At 41.9% G+C, this 15,141-nt stretch overlaps 1 protein-coding gene across 7 annotated transcripts in view; it reads right to left on the bottom strand.

Moving 5' to 3' along the window:
• SCLT1 (sodium channel and clathrin linker 1) overlaps positions 1–15,141 on the bottom strand; it is a 265,393-nt gene that overhangs the window by 133,894 nt on the left and 116,358 nt on the right. The window lies entirely within an intron of this gene.

Here is a 15,141-nt window from a genome sequence, read left to right as displayed (position 1 = left end):
ATGTGGGACACACAGAAGACATTCTTGGTTCCTGGCTTCAGCTTGGCTGTTGCAGGCATTGGGGAGTGAATTAGCAAATGTAAGAGCTCTCTGTGTCTATTCTTCTCTGTATAACTGTGCTTTTCAAGTAAGTGAATAAACCTTAAAATCAAAAAGGAATGACAGCAGCAACAATAAATGTAAAGATAATTTCACACATCTCGGGAGTGAAATATGTCTACTTAATTATAAATATCAACTCACAAATCTACCAGCACCTCCTTTGAAAATATTATACATGCTATCTACACAGGTTGGACACTAATGGAGAATAGAGGTGGGCAAAGATAGTAAGTTATACCACATTGCAACACAGCAAGGAAGGTTATTTTATTTATATCATGGAATGAGGAAATTGAAGTTCATGCAGCTAAATAATTTGCCTAAGTCAATCAAATAGTAAATGGCTGCTCTGGTCTAAATATTTGTGTCTCCTTAAAATTTATATGTTGAAATCTCATATGAATATAATTTCCATATAACAACTCTTTGTTATTTAACGCCTCCAGGTCTGTAACATTTGGTTGTAGCGACTCAAATGGATTATGACAACTGTAGAACAGGAATACAAAACTGGAGCTGACTTCAAAGCCTATCCTTTCCATACTTTATGCTACATAGAAACACATTTTTAAGTTTTTAGGATAGGTGCACAAATATGGAATATTTGTGAAAGATATAAATATCAATAAAATCACTTTGAAACAGGAGCCAGCACTGTGACAGATGGGTAAGCCACCACCTGTAGCACTGGCATCCATTTGGTGCTTGGTTCTTGTCTCAGCTGCTCCTCTTCTGATCTAGTTCCCTGCTAGTGGACTAAGAAAAGCATCAGAAGATGGCCTAAGTCCCTGGGGCCCTGTACCCATGTGGGAGATCAAGAAGAAGCTTCTGGCTTCTGGCTTCGACCTGGTCCAACTCCTGTTATTGTGGTCATTTGGGGAGCGAACTAGCAGATTGAAGATCTCTGTCACTCTACCTTCCAAATAAAAACATCTTTATTAAAAAAAAAACAAACCTGAAACATAATAGTAATCTATTATTAGAATCAAAAGTTCTTAACAGTGGTTTTATGGGTTTTATTTTTGTCAACTGTCCAAAACAAGCAATCTCTTTTCAAGATTTATTTTTTACTTATTTGGAAGCAGAGTTACAGGAAGGTGAGGAAGGTGGAGAGAGAGAGAGAGAGAAAGATCTTCCACCTGCTGGTTCACGCCCCAAATGGTGGTGACAGCTATGGCTGGGCTAGGCTGAAGCCAAGAGCCTAGAACTCTATCTGGGTCTCCCACATGCGTGGGTGGGTTCCAAGTCCTTGGGACATTATCTTTTGGTTTCCTAAGTGCATTAGCAGAGAGGTGGATCAGAAATGGAGCAGTCAGGATATGAACTGGTGTTCTTATGGGATACTGGTGTCGCGAATGGCAGCAAAATCTGCTGTCCAAGGCCGGTGCTCTGACATAGCAAGTAAAGCCACCAACTGTAGCACCGGCATTCCATATGGGAGCCAGTTTGAGTCCCAGCTGCTCCATTTCTGATCTAGCTCTCTGCTATGGCCTGAGAAAGCAGTAGAAGATGACCTGAGTCCTTGGACCCCTGCACCCTAACCTCATGGAAGACCCAGAATAAGCTCCTGGCTCCTGGCTTCTGGCTTCAGATTGGTGCAGCTCCAGCTGTTGCAGCCATTTGGGAAGTGAACCAGTGGAAGAAAGACTCTCTCTCTCTCTCTCTGCCTCTAACTCTGCCTTTCAAATAAATAAAAAATAAATATTAAAAAAAATCTGCTGTGCCACACAACACTGGCCCCCAAAAGAAATTTTAATATTAATTAACTGTAGTTGAAGACAGTTCCACTCTTGACCAATGAGTTTCAAAAGTAAAGTCAAATATTCTTTCTGCCCTTTAAAGATTAACAAGGATGGTAACAAAATTTTTGAATAAGGGGTGAGTACATTTCAATTAGCAATGAAGTAAAACAGTGTGAGGAGATAGGAAAATGATAACAAAATCCCATTTCTTATCTTTAAACCTGTTTTCTATATTCAGAAAACTAGCTGCCAACACATAAGGAACTGTCTGGCAATTCTATGACTAAGCACATCTGCTTAAAGCTGTTTCTCATATGGGATAGTTTCCAAGAGACATGATGAATCAAAACTAGTCATCCATGAATTCCAGATTTCCATAGCATTTTTATAATAGAAGACACAATATTATTGAAATTGGAACATGAAACATCTTAGAAAAGTCTGTTATCTCAGCTAAAATATAACTATTACCTGGCAAAACTACATTCAAAAAGTAATATATAAAAATTATAAGCACACACAACATTTTGGGAGAATAAAGTACTCATTTGTGAAAAAGAGGAAAAAATGACACAATGAATATATAAACTATTTATATAATTTCCTTTTTTGCATTTAACCTGAGTGATATAAAAATTGCATGCCTATCACATCAGCTCATATATGCTTTATTTTTATTTATTTATTTTAAATTTTACTTTTAAGGAATAAAAATTTCATGAGTACACCTTTAGGAATATAGTTATTCTTCCCACCATACCAGCCCTCCCAACCACATTCCCACCTCTCCTTCTCCTCCCTCAACCCTTGCCAGTCCCATTCTCCATTCAGACTCATTTTCAATTAACTTTGTACATAGAAGACCTACTCTATACAAAATATTTCAACAATGTGCACACACACACAAACATACACATGTAAAAACTGTTTGATAACTAGTTTTTTTTTTCCTTTTTTAAAATTTTTTTTTTTGACAGGCAGAGTGGACAGTGAGAGAGAGAGACAGAAAGAAAGGTCTTCCTTTTTGCCATTGGTTCACCCTCCAATGGCCACTGCGGCTGGCATGCTGCGGCCAGCGCACTGCGCTGATCCGATGGCAGGAGCCAGGTGCTTCTCCTGGTCTCCCATGGGGTGCAGGGCCCAAGCACTTGGGCCATCCTCCACTGTACTCCCTGGCCACAGCAGAGAGCTGGCCTGGAAGAGGGGCAACCGGGACAGAATGCAGTGCCCCGACCAGGACTAGAACCCGGTGTGCCGGCGCCGCAAAGCAGAGGATTAGCCTACTGAGCCACGGCGCCGGCCGATAACTAGTTTTACAATTGGTATTACATATGGTATTTGTCCCTTTGGGACTGGCTTCTTTCACTAAGTATGATGTTTTCCAGATTCATCCATTTTGTTGCAAATGACCAGATTTCATTTTTTTTATTGCTGTGTGGTATTCCATACTGTATATATATCCCATAATTTCTCTATCTAGTCTTTGATTGGCAGACATTTAGGTTGATTCCATGTCTTACCTATTGTGAATTGAGCTGCAATAAACATGGAGGCACAGATAACTCTTTTGTTTATTGATTTAATTTCCTTTGAGTAAATTCCCAAGAGTGGGATGCCTGCATCAAATGGCAGGTCTAAACTCAGATTTTTGAGGTATGTCCATACTGTCTTCCATAGTACTTTACTAGGTCAGATTTCCACCAACAGCAGATCAGGGTACCTTTTCCCCCATATCATCACCAGCATTTGTTGTTTGTTGATTTCTGTATGAAAGCCATTCTAACTGGGGTGAGGTGAAATCTCATTGTGGTTTTGATTTGCAATTCCCTGACAGCTAGTGATCCTGAACATTTTTTCATGTGTGATGGCTAATTGGATTTCTTCCTTTGAAGTCTGTTTAAGTCCTTGGCTCACCTCTTAACTGAGTTGTTTGTTTTGTTGTTGTGGAGTTTCTTGATCTCTTTGTAGATTCTCGTTATTAATCCTTTATCAGTTGCATAGTTTGCAAATAATTTCTCCCATTCTGTCAGTTGCCTCTTCACTTTCCTTTTTTTTTTATATCTGTGGTGTCTGTTGTTACATTTCCTTTTTATTTCTAATTTTATTGATTTGGGTCTTCTCTCTGCTTTTTTTGTTTAACTGGGCCAATGGTGTGTCAATTTTGTTTATTTTTTCAAAAAACCAGCTCTTCGTTTTGCCGATCTTTTGTATTTTTTGAATTCAATTTTGTTGATTTCTTCTCTAATTTTTTCTTTTTTGCCTACTATTTTTGGATTTGGTTTATTGTTGTTTTTCTAGATCCTTGAGATGCACTGATAGCTCATTTACTGGGTGTCCTTTCAATTTTTTGATGTAGGCACCAATTGCTAGAAACTTTCCTGCTAACATTGCTTTGGCTTTATCCCATAAGTCTGGATATGTTGTTTTGTTGTCTTCATTTGTTTCCAGAAATTTTTTTATTTCTCTTTTGATTTCTTCTATGACCTACTGTTCATTCAGGAATATGTTGTTCAGTCTCCATGTTTTCATATGTTCTAGAGGTTCCTGAGTTGCTGATTTCCAGCTTCATTCCACTGTGGTCTGACAAGATGCAAGGTATGATTTCAGTTGTTTTGAATTTGCTGAGAATTGCCTTATGGCCTAGTATGTGGTTAATTCTAGAGAAAGTTTCATGCACTGCTGAGAAGAATGTGTATTCTGCAACTGTACGATGAAAAATTCTGTCAATATCTGTTAGGTCCATTTGGTCTATAGTGTTGATTAAATCTACTGTTTCTTTGTTGACTTTCTGTCTGGTTGATCACTCCATTGCTGAAAGTGGGGTATTGAAGTCTCCCATTACTACTGTTTTGGAGTCTGTCTCCGTTTAAATCCCTTAACATTCTTTTCAATAGCCAGGTGTCCTGTAATTAGGTGCATATATGTTTATATGCATTACATCTTCCTGTTGAATTGATCCCTTAATCATTACATAGTGCCCTTCTTTGTCTGTTGTAACAGTTTTTGTGTTAAAGCCTATTTTATCAGATATTAGGATCGCTACACCAGGTCTTTTTTAGTTTCTGTTAGCATGAAATATCTTTTTCTAGCTTTTCACTTTCAATCTGCGTGCATCTTTGTTGGTGAGATGTGTTTGTTGAAGCCAGCAAACAAATGGATTCTGTTTTTTAATCCATTCAGCCAATCTTTGTGGAGATTTGAGGCCATTTACATTCAAGGTGACTATTGATAAGTAACAACTTCAACTGCTATTTTTCCAAAAATATTCCATTTTTTTATTTTTGAATTTCCTTTGATGTTTTACTGAGAGATTTTCCTCATCTTCTTTTGTAGTGATGACCATTTTCTGTGTTTCTGTGTTCCGCATATCCTTAAGCATCTTTTGTAGGGCTGGATGGGTGGTGACAAATTCTTTTAATTTCTGTTTGTTATGGAAGGTCTTTAATTAATTTTCATTCGTAAATGAGAGCTTTGCAGGGTATAATATTCTGGCTTGACAGTTTTTTCTCTTAAGGTTTGGAATACATCTCAACATTCTCTCCTATCCTGTAGGGTTTCTGATAAGAATTTGCCGTGAGACTAATTGGAGATCTTCGGAAAGTAATCTGGCATGTCTCTCATGCACTTTTTAGAATATTTTCTTAGCCGGCGCCGTGGCTCAATAGGCTAATCCTCCACCTTGCGGCGCCGGCACACCGGGTTCTAGTCCCGGTTGGGGCGCCGGATTCTGTCCCGGTTGCCCCTCTTCCAGGCCAGCTCTCTGCTATGGCCAGGGAGTGCAGTGGAGGATGGCCCAGGTGCTTGGGCCCTGCACCCCATGGGAGACCAGGAAAAGCACCTGGCTCCTGGCTCCTGCCAGGATCAGCGCGGTGCGCCGGCTGCAGCGGCGGCCATTGGAGGGTGAACCAGCGGCAAAAGGAAGACCTTTCTCTCTCTGTCTCTCTCTCACTGTCCACTCTGCCTGTCAAAAAAAAAAAAAAAAAAAAAAAAAAAAAAAAAAAAAAAAAAAAAAAAAGAATATTTTCTTTATGTTTTACTGTGGTGAGTTTGATTACAATGTGTCATAGTGAAGATCGTTTCTGGTCATGTCTATTAGGAGTTCTATGTGCTTCCCATACTTTGATGTCCGTTTCTTTCTCCAAATTAAGGAAGTTTTCTGTTATTATTTCACTAAAAAGGCTTTCTAATCTTTTCTCTCTTTCCACGCCTTCAGGAATTCCCAGAGCCCGTATGTAGGATCATTTGATAGTATCTTGTATATTCCCAACAGTGTTTTTTAGCTTGTTAATTTCCTCTTCTGCCTTTGGTTTGACTGTATAATTTCCTGTGCTTTGTTTTCTAAGTCAGATAGTCTTTCTTCTGCGCCACCAATTCTGTTTTCAAGGCTTTCTACTGTACTTTTAGTTTGTTACATTGAATTCTTTATTTCATTTTGATTTCTCTTTAAGATCTCAATTTTTTTTAATGACATCTCTTTATTCAGTAATTTTGCAAACATTTTTCTTTATCTGAGACATTTTTGTATTTTATTAGCCATTTACTTTTTTTTTTTTTTTTGACAGGCAGAGTTAGACAGTGAGAGAGAGAGACAGAGAGAAAGGTCTTCCTTCCGTTGGTTCACCCCCTCAAATGGCTGCCACGGCCAGCGGGCTGTGCCTATCTGAAGCCAGGAGCCAGGTGTTTCCTCCTGGTCTCCCATGCGGGTGCAGGGCCCAAGGACTTGGGCCATCCTCCAATGCCTTCTCGGGCCACAGCAGAGAGCTGGACTGGAAGATGAGCAACCGGGACTAGAATCTGGGGTACTGGCACCACAGACGGAGGATTAGCCATGTGAGCTGTGGAACCGGCCAAGATCTCAATTTCATGGGAGAAATTTGCTTTCATGTCCTCTAAGGATTTTGGTAGTTTGTGCATTTGCTTCTGATTACTTCTATGTAATCTTTTTTTTTTTTTTTTTTAAAAAAGACTTATTGTATTTATTTGAAAGACAGAGAGGTAGAGACAGAGAGAGAGAGAGATCTTCCATCCGCTGGTTCATTCCACAGATGGCCGCAACTGCCAGAGCTGTGCTGATCTGAAGCCAGGAGCCAGGAGCATCTTCCAGGTCTTCTACGTGGGTGCAGGGGTCCAAGGACTTGGGCCATCTTCTACTGCTTTCCCAGGTCATAGCAGAGAGCTGGATCGGAAGAGAAACAGCCAGGACTAGAACCGGCACCCATATGGGATGCTGATGCTTCAGGCCAGGGCTTTAACCCGTTGTGCTACAGCGCCGACCCCACCTCTATATAATCTTATGATCAATTTTTTGAATTCCATTTCTTATATTTCTTCCATCTCATCATCTTCACAATCTAGTACTGAAGTGTTGTGTTGTTTTGGTGGCATCATGTTGTCTTCCTTATTCTTGTTTCTTGAATTGGTTTATTTGTTGTTCAGCATTTGTGAAGATACTCATTGGTTTCTTCTTTTTCTTTTCTTTTTTTCTTTTTTTTTCTTTTTTTTTTTTTTTTTTTTTTTGCTCTAGTGGCTTTTATCGTTGTACTATGACTCAATAGATAAGAGGAATGTCTGCTTTCAGTGAGTATCTAAATGCTTGTTGTGGGTGTGGCCAGGGAGTTCTGTTCAGTTTTCCATTGTTAAGGTTTTGCCTAACACCCAGGTTTGGCTTGGTAAATCTATCTCTTATTTTTAATCAGAAGGAAAGTTTTATTCTGCTCACCTGCACTCCTCTCCTCAAAGGAGACCAGTGCCTGAGCACTAACCCCAATGAGTATAGTATTCATCTGCTCTGTCCCAAGGACCACACAAAGGATCTGTGCAGTCCTCAGTGTAAGTTCAGATTCCCTAGCAATGTCTCTCACCAGGTATCCAGGAGGCCCTGTGCATGTGGAGTCTCTCACTGTGACTGCTCAAAGTCTTCCCACACACCCTCAGTTTTTTCACAGTCCCAGCAGAGAAGCCTCACATGTCACAGGCTCCCAGCTTCCAGTTAGTTCTCCCAACTAGAGTCAGGAGTCTCTACTCAGCTGGTTGCTTGGCGCAGACAGGAGCTGGCGCAGCTGTTTTTCCAAAATGGCGCCCCCTCTCTCGGCTTGTTACAGGATGCCATTATAAAGTGATCGAGGAGAGAGAAATATAAATATGTCTATCTTATTTTTTTCTCCTCTAGTTTGGCAGGTACACTATCCCCAGTGGGGCTCCAAGCTGGGTTCCCTCTAGGCTCTTCCTGCAGCTTTACTGCCAGTGGCTTTGGCTGCTGTGGTCTGGTCTCACCTCACTTTCAAATGCTGGTGCATAGGCTCTTAGCTGTTGGAGTTCTGAGTTGTGGGCACTCACATGCTCCATGTAGGTAGACCATGTCCCTCTAATTTTAGTAGAATTTCCTCTGCTGTTTTCTCCTTAACTCTTCCCTCAGACTACATTCTCTCCACTTTTTTTAAAACTATCCTCTGCTGGACTAGAGCACTAAGCTCCCTCTCTACTCTGCCATCTTGGGGACTCTCATATGTTCTTTAATAAAACTTTATTTTTAAGTAATTTCATTGTCTCATTTTAAAGATTCCTGGATTTTATTTCACACTTAAATACAGACAGCATTAGATAAAAAATATTTAAATGCCCCTATTATCTACTCAAACTTTTATTGGTAATAAAAACAGGCTTAACAGTCAATAAAAAAAGTCAATGAAGGTTAAAGACTGGATGCATAATGATAGATACTGAAAAATCTTTTAATTCATTGTGCAAAGCTTGTGCTAATCATATAAAAAGTTTTCCATTTATGTTATTTTGGAGATGAAATTATACTCTTACATAGATGAAAAATATAAAATACAATTTTTCTAAATAATGACAGTCAAAGAAAATTACTGTGTACTCTAAAGATAGAAGAGCAAAGGACAGAAATAGAAAATCCATATAAATAACTTTGCTTTATTCCTCCAATGAAGTATAGGTTAATTAATTACTTAACTGACTTAATCATTCAAACTATTTTTTGAACATCTGCCATGTGTCTAGCATGGAAGTAGATAATGGTTAGATAAAAAATTACCAAAGCACATTCATATTTTCAAGAAGCCTAAAGACTAGTGTATAGGCTAATCCTCCACCTGCGGCACCGGCACCCCGGGTTCTAGTCCCAGTCGGGGTGCTGGATTCTGTCCTAGTCGCTCCTCTTCCAGTCCAGCTCTCTGCTGTGGCCCGGGAGTGCAGCAGAGGATGGCCCAAGTGCTTGGGCCCTGCACACCATGGGAGACCAGGAGAAGCACCTGGCTCCTGCCTTCGGATCAGCGCGGTGCGTCGGCTGCGGTGCACTGGCCGCAGAGGCCATTTGGGGGGTGAACCAACGGCAAAGGAAGACCTTTCTCTCTGTCTCTCTCTCTCACTGTCCACTCTGCCTGTCAAAAAAAATAAAAAATAAAAAAAAGACTAGAGAGATAGATTCATAAACAGTTCAGTATAAAAAGATAGTAAAAATGCTGTGACAGATGTATTCTGTGCAGTCAATAGTTGAGGCACAAAGAAAGAAAGCATCTTTGGGTCTACTGGAGAAAAAAGACACAAAAATTGAGAAAAATATTTCTAGATGCTGCGACATTTGAGCTGAACCTTGAAAGCTGAGAAGCTACCTTTCAGAGAAGGTCATCTTAGCCTCAACAATATGAGCAAAAGTAGGGTGTTTCTCTCTTTCTCTCCCCTTTTCTTTCTCTCTCTCACTTCTTCCCTCCCTCTCTCTCTGTAACTCTGATATTCCAAATAAATAAATAAATCTTTAAGAAAAAAATCAAAGGGCTGGCATTGTGGTTTAATGGGTAAAGCTGCTGCCTGGAACACCAGCATCCCTTATGGATACCAGTTCTTGTCCTAGCTGTTCCACTTCCTATCCAGCTCTCTGCTAATGGACTGGGAAAAACAGCAGAAGATGGCGTAAGTGTTTGGGCACCTGCCAAATACATGGGAAACCTGGATGAAGCTCCTGGCCCAGTGCTGGCAATTGTAGCCATCTGGGGAGTGAACTAATAGATGGAAGATCTCTCTAACTTTCCCTCTCTCTGTAACTCTGACTTTCAAAATAAATAAATCAACCTTTTAAAAAGTAGGGAATTAGGAAACAGCATGACTTGTTTAGGAAACAAAATACTTCAGAAAATTGAGGAATGGAAAGATGCAGAGTAAGTAACCAAGGATCAGGTCACACATGTCATGATGAGTACTTGGAATATCCTGTAGGCACTCAGTAGCCATTGAAGGGTATAGCATGATAAAATTTTATTTTATAAAGATTATTTTGATAAAAGCATGAAAAAAGAAGATAGAGTGTAAGATAATCTGGAGGCTACTGTTGTAGTTCAGAGGAGATGGGCTGAATCAAGGCAGTAGCAATATAGTGGAAGAGACGTGAAGAATCTGAGACACTTATGAGGTAGAAGTGACTGAGAAAAGAATTCATGATGCCTCCTAGTTTTCTGAAACATGAATTGGGTGGTGCCACTCACAAACACATAGAAAAAGTTCAGGAGATATGACAATAAGCTAGGTTTAGAGTCTGCTGTGTTTCAAGTGCTTCTGATTTATCTAGGTAGAGATAACCAGGAAAACCCCCTAAGAGATACTCTCAGAGATTGCTGAAGCCATGTGCCTGAAATTAAAAAGGTCAAGTTAAACACAGTTTTGAAACTAAGATAACATACCATATATAAACTTCTCAAGGAGTGTTTCTACCCTCAGAGCACACTTGTACTCTTTTAAGTACTCAATAGATATAATTGAAGATATAGATATTGAGAATGTCTATGTCTATTAATGAGGCCATTCCTTATGGATAAAACCACTTTTAAAGGAAATGCTGTTGGTGCAACTCTGATGAGATTCTTTGGGCCAGCACTATAGCACAGTGAGTTAAGCCCTAGCCTTAAGGCATCCCATATGGGCTCAAGTCCTGGCTGCCCTGTTTCCAATCTAGCTCCCTGCCAATGCACCTGGGAAGCAGCAGAGGATTGCCCAAGTCCTTGGATCCCAGTACCCAAGTGGGAGACATGGAAGAAGCTCCTGGCTCCAGGCTTTGGCCTGGCCCAGCACAGGCCATTGTGGTCGTTTGGGGAGTGAATCAGTGGCTGGAAGATCTCTCTCTCTCTGTCTCTCCTTTTTTCTCTAACACTGCCTTTCAAATAGATAAGTAAATCTTAAAAAATTACAGACTCTCATGCAAATGCTTTAGACTTTTTAGCACATTCTTTCACAAACATAATGATTATTCCTAAAAGATAAACACCAATGGCAGGTAAACACCAATGACAATCATTTGATTCAAAGACTTTTTAAGATAGATGTAAAATCTGGAACATATGATTTAAAAGTAATCATTTTGGAGGAATTCCAAGATGGCAGAATAGTGAAAAGATATACTTCTTTGGACAGGAGAAAATAGCAAAAAATTAGAGGAAGTGCATTCCCGGGGGAGAGTTGGAGAGAAACCAACAGTGGAAATTCTACAGAAGGAAGAGGGATGCTGTGGATTAGCATGGAACGTGCAAATGTGCAGCAATGAGTGTGAACACAACACACTTGCAGCTGAGAGGTGGAGGAAGCACCAGCTCTGCAGAGTGAGATGAGAGCAGATTACAGCACCCTGTGCCACTTGCGATATTTTGGAGGGAGAGCATGGTGGAGTACATTGTCTTTGAATTTGGCCTGGAGCCCTAAGGGAGACAGGGTACTCACCTAAAAATCAAAGAAAAACCAGCAAATTTCTCTCTCCTAATTCTCCTACAATGCTGTCCAGATAACAGCTAGGAGGGGGCACCACTTTGACATAAGTAGTGGCTGTTTCAGCTCTTGTGCTTGTGCCTACCAACTGGTGGGGACACGGGGCCATACTGAAACTAGTGGTGGCTGCAGCAGCTCAGGAGTGTAAACCCAGCAAAGGGCAGGGAGGAGATACCATGGTACCACTATGAAATCAATAGTAGCTATAGAAGCTCTTGTGCATATCCAGCAACTGGTGGGGAGACGCTGCCAGGTTGAAATGAGTAGCAGCTGCAATGGCTCTTGTGCGAGTGTGACTCAGAGATTCTACCAGAGGGAGAAATCTGCGTTCTCCACTGACTTTGAGTCTGGCTGAGAGGATTCACAGGGAGCTGGGCAGCCACATAGTACTGTGAGGTGACCCCAGCCTCTCAACATATCACAGACTCTGTGGCTCAAACCACCCAGGTGGTGCACACACAGTTAGCTGGCTCTGGGAATGTCTCTGTCTCTCCATGGATGTGATAGGCTAGTGGGTCAGAGCAGATCCTCTGTATCTTGTGACTGTGGGAGCTTCACGTGCTGAGGCTGTGGGTATTCTGTGACTACATGACAGGGTGCAGGACATAGCTAGGTTTCTGGGCAATCACTGTGTGAGGTGCCAAAGGCTCAGAGCTTTCTGATTGCCTGGGGTGGATTATTGTAGCAGGAACCATGTTCACATAAGGACTGTACAGATCCTTTTTGTGGTTCCTGTAGAGTGCGGGTGAGTGTCTTAACCCAGGATGGGATAACCTAGGTCATTGATCACCTTGGAAGACAGGAGGTAAGCATGTGCTTATGGCAAGAGAATTGACCATACCCTCCCCACTGCTGACAGTAGAGATCTACCACACTCAACTTGGGTGTCACCCTGGATACTAGTCACACCCGAGAGCACTGACCACAGCTCTTTGGCCACACACAGCACACACTTCTGGGTATTCAGTGAAAGAGACTCTCCACTAAGTTACAGAGGCACAGTCCAAAAATAAACACCATCAGAGGAGAGAACTGACAAGGATTTGCACAAATGTCTAAAAATAAATGCAGTAACTAAAGAAGAAAGAATAAGGAAGACAACATGACTCCTCCAAAGGAACACAACAATGCTTCAATATTAGAGAGTGAAGACAAATCCTGGCTGTTTCTCTTCTGATCCAGCTCTCTGCTATGACCTGGGAAAGCAGTACAATATGGCCCAAATCCTTGGACCCCTGCACCCACATGGGAGACCGAGAAGAAGGTCCTGGCTCCTGGCTTCGGATAGGCACAGCTCCGGCCATTGCGGCCAATTGGGGAGTGAATCAGAGGATGGAAGACCTCTCTCTCTCTCTCTCTCTCTCTCTCTCTCTGCCTCTCCTCTCTTTGTGTGACTCTGACTTTCAAATAAATAAATAAGTCTTTAAAGAAAAAAGAAACAGAAGACAGGAAAAAATGGAAATATATTCCATTTTCATGGATTGGAAGAAGTTTTTTTTTTTAATTTTTTTTTTTTTTTATTTTTTGACAGGCAGAGTGGACAGTGAGAGAGAGAGACAGAGAGAAAGGTCTTCCTTTGCCGTTGGTTCACCCTCCAATGGCCGCCGCGGCCGGGGCGCTGCGGCCGGCGCACCGCGCTGATCCGATGGCAGGAGCCAGGAGCCAGGTGCTTTTCCTGGTCTCCCATGGGGTGCAGGGCCCAAGCACCTGGGCCATCCTCCACTGCACTCCCTGGCCACAGCAGAGAGCTAGCCTGGAAGAGGGGCAACCGGGACAGAATCCGGCGCCCCAACTGGGACTAGAACCCGGTGTGCCGGCGCCGCTAGGCGGAGGATTAGCCTAGTGAGCCGCGGCGCCGGCCTGGATTGGAAGAATTAATATCAAAATGTCCATACTACCCAAAGCATTTTACAGACTCAATGCAATCTCAGTCAAAATAGCAACACATTCTTCTCAGATCTAGAAAAGAATGATGCGAAAATTAATATGGAAACACAAGAGATTCTTAATATTTAAAGTAATCTTATTTAAAACAAGATTTTATTTATTTGAAAGGCAGAAATACATACAGAGAGAAGGAGAGATACAGAAAAATCTATCTGCTGGTTGACTCCCCTAATGGCCACAATAACCAGAGCTGGGCCGATCCAAAGTGAGGAGCTTCCTCTGGGTCTCCTATATGGGTGCAGGGGCCCAAGCACTTGGGCCATCTTCTACTGCTTTCAGGCCATAAGTACAGAGCTGGATCAGAAGAGGAGTAGGCAGGACAAGAACTGGTGCTGATATGGGATGTTGGTGCCTCAGGCGGAGGCTTAACCTATTATGCCCTATCTCTGGTCCTGGCAAAGCAATTTATTTATTTATTATTTTTTTGAAAATTTATTTTATTTATTTGAAAGACAGAGTTACAGAGAGAGGTGGAAACAGAGAGAGAGGTCTTCCATTTACTGGTTTACTCCCCAGATGGCCTCAACGGCCAGAACTGCACCGATCCAAAGCCAGGAGCCAGGAGCTTATTCTGGGTCTCCCATGCTTGTGCAGAAGCCCAAGGACTTGGGTCACCTTCTATTGCTTTCCCAGGCCATAGCAGAGAGCTGGATCAGAAGGGGGCAGCCAGAACTAGAAAAAACGCCCATATGGGATGCCCAGGTGCTTCACACCAAGGCTTTAACTCTCTGTGCCACAGAGCCGTGCCCTCCCCACCCCCATACCACCCAGTAAAGCAATTTAAACAATAAAAATAAAGCTGGAGTCATCACAATACCAGATTTCAAGACATAAAACAGGGCAGTACTAATCAGAAGAGTCTGGTACTGGCAAAAAAAAATTGACATGTAGCCCAATGGAACAGAATAGAACCTAGAGAAATTCATCCACACATCTGCAACAAGATGAATGAAACTTGAAACCACTATACTTAATGAAAAAATGCAGTCCCAAATGACAAATAACATGTTTTCCTTGATGTGTGGTAACTGATAAAGTCCATAAAAGGTAATCTATATAGGAATGAAATTGACATTTTAAGATTTGATGACTTTTTTTTTTTTTTTTTTGACAGGCAGAGTGGACAGTGAGAGAGAGAGACAGAGAGAGAAAGGTCTTCCTTTGCCGTTGGTTCACCCTCCAATGGCTGCCGCTGCAGCCGGCGCACCGCGCTGATCCTGGCAGGAGCCAGGATCCAGGTGCTTTTCCTGGTCTCCCATGGGGTGCAGGGCCCAAGCACCTGGGCCATCCTCCACTGCACTCCCTGGCCACAGCAGAGAGCTGGCCTGGAAGAGGGGCAACCGGGACAGAATCCGGCGCCCCAACCGGGACTAGAACCCGGTGTGCCGGCGCCGCAAGGTGGAGGATTAGCCTATTGAGCCACGGCGCCGGCTCAGATTTGATGACTTTTAAGAGCCCTTGTCTCAACTGTTGAGGAACAGTGTTTTTTCCTTCTTACTATTTGTTGAACTCTTTACTTAGTGTAGGGCTAATCTTAGGAGTATAAAGTAAACTGAAATTAAATCATTGTAAAACAATGGAG

Source organism: Oryctolagus cuniculus, chromosome 8 (genome assembly GCF_051225735.1).
Source record: "Oryctolagus cuniculus isolate XC-2025 breed Fujian yellow rabbit chromosome 8, ASM5122573v1, whole genome shotgun sequence".
NCBI classification, from domain to species: Eukaryota; Metazoa; Chordata; class Mammalia; order Lagomorpha; family Leporidae; genus Oryctolagus; species Oryctolagus cuniculus.
Note: the sequence above shows the minus strand (reverse complement) of the source record. Positions and strands in the feature narration are given on the sequence as shown.